The following is a 2,297-nucleotide window of genomic DNA, read 5'->3' as shown; positions in this document are numbered from 1 at the left end:
ACGAATTTGGTTTTGACAGGAGACTCACCTGGAACCCAGCTGAATCTCTCGTTCATGATGTTTTTAAGCAACTGAATGTCCTGCACCATGCCGTGTAATGTTTCATTTGGAATCGCGATACATAGACATACGCTACTCATAAGGCTGTCGAAGAGTTTTCAACAACCTCATGAGTACGAAACGTAGCAGCTGCGGATGAGATGCACTTCGCGTTATTTCAGTTTTTTATTGTGCTACTCACCCTCCACAGTAGGTGATATTTTCGACAATTCCGGCCTTTGTGATCGTTCGGTGGCCACATCGTTTTTGTCCAAAGCCTTGGCAAAAATGAATGAACATATTTTCCGGCGCGGTGTCTAGAGAAAGGTATGAAGCCTGGCCGGCTATCTGGCTGAACACAAATTCATGTGGATCAGAACCCAGATGGCTTGTGCTTTAAGTATAAATCAAGATTGCAGTAACCGATCTCAAAACCCCTTGGGTGTTCTTTTTGTCAGCGCACTGGGAGGCCTCTGTGATGTCTTTTCCGCATGACGCTCGTAAGCATATATACTTGGCGTTATTTCCTTGTTCAGTGCATGCTTTCTGGTTAGTTAGTGCGTACATTTCTCACCGCTTCACCCGTGGAAAATTTCGCGAAGATCTGAAGCCTGGAAACCATTCTGGTTGAAAGTAGTTTCTCAGACTTTCCTCTTTGGCACCTTATCGAATAAGGAAACAAATGTGAACCTCAAGTACGGTCGTTTTAGACCTATCTACCTTCCCACTTGGCTCACAGTAACACGAAATATGTTTCAGCAACGCAGATTGCTTTTGGTAAGTTGTGACGTGCCGCATTATTCGTCACTGATCGAACATGGTTAAGAAATCTTACAATGAATTCATTTACCTTTGAACGGATTAAAAAGTACGGTTGCCCTTGTGTCTTGTTTTAACCAGATATCGGCTGTTGAAGTAGGACCTCTTGCTGCCAGTTATATGGCTTTTGACTTTTCTTATCTATTATTCTTGTGGTGGAATCTATCTTAGCTTACCGATTTAGGTCGTTCATAGTTCGTTCTCTCAGCGGTACGAAATCTCACTGGAAACGGTTTAACGAAGGTCACTTAGTAGTGCACTTTCGATGGTGACCATAATACAAATCAGGTGTAAGCACTAATAAAGGTTTTTAGTATGGTTGTCAGTAGTGGGTTGCAACACGTATAAAAATAAATACAGTGCGAAATGGGAGCAAGTCAGAAAGGGAACTTATCGTATGCGAGAGTCCCTTGGTGAAAGTCCGGACGGCGGGAACGTGTTTTTCTCCGCAGTGCGGCTGCTACACGTGTTCCATAATTGTCCATGGACTTGTGGAGTTTGGTTGACTTTTTGCCTCCCGCGCGTGCGTATGCGGGCGGTGACTGTGTTGTGTCTTCCTATATATAGGAAGGTTTGTCGTGTGTATACTACATAGAATCGTTCCGACGCGTACCGGACGGAAACTGACTTGCCAATCAAACTTGCAAACATTACATTTAGTGTGACGTGGTTTGTGAGCATGAAAAAAAGACAAGTCTCGTGATCCAGTGAGCGACTGTGAGCTGAACAGTCAAGTATGTGGATGACTGGTTTGCTACACGCTGGGTTCGTGTGTTTATTGTTACCCAGACCTTGGGAATACACAATGAAGTACGTGGGAGGGATGGTGGCACAAGAACACGTTGACTTTGTCTTTTTTCTCTAATATCGAACCACAAACATATGGAGCTTTTGCTTTTCTAGGTCATCCTTAAATTTGTTGGGTTCAAGTTTACTTTTTCTGCACTGACCAACTGATGAAACAGAACATCTCTTTCTTACCGCAATATCTGAACAAGTTCACCAACCACTCAGTTGGCCAAATCGTTTCCTTCTGGAAGCAGCAGTTTTCTGAAGTGGTAGGTTTTTTTCACTCATGGAAGTGACTCGGCCAAGTGCGGACAAGCTTCGTGCAATTCCGTGCTGCCCAATTTTGTCTCAGGACGCGTCCGCAGCTGGTGATCGTGGTTTGAGATCATATTATGCCACTCTGAATTGCGGAAAAACGCAGGCATTGGACCCTAGCGTTCCGTATTTCTCGTTAAATCAGTTACCATCAGTGCGATTCACTTTAGCTGAGACTGTTATAACATGGATTTCCATCAGAGTCTGTATTTGCTATTGAAAATTGTTGAAGTGAATTGTAGCTATCTTCTTTAATCGTCTGTTTGTTTCTGCATGACGGAACCCGGTTTTCATACCCCGGAGCTTTGAACCTTTCTCTTCTCTCCTTCCTACAG

Source organism: Opisthorchis viverrini (assembly GCF_000715545.1).
Source record: "Opisthorchis viverrini unplaced genomic scaffold opera_v5_96, whole genome shotgun sequence".
Taxonomy (NCBI): Eukaryota; Metazoa; Platyhelminthes; class Trematoda; order Opisthorchiida; family Opisthorchiidae; genus Opisthorchis; species Opisthorchis viverrini.
The sequence above is the reverse complement of the archived record's forward strand: the minus strand, read 5'-3'. Positions refer to the sequence as shown.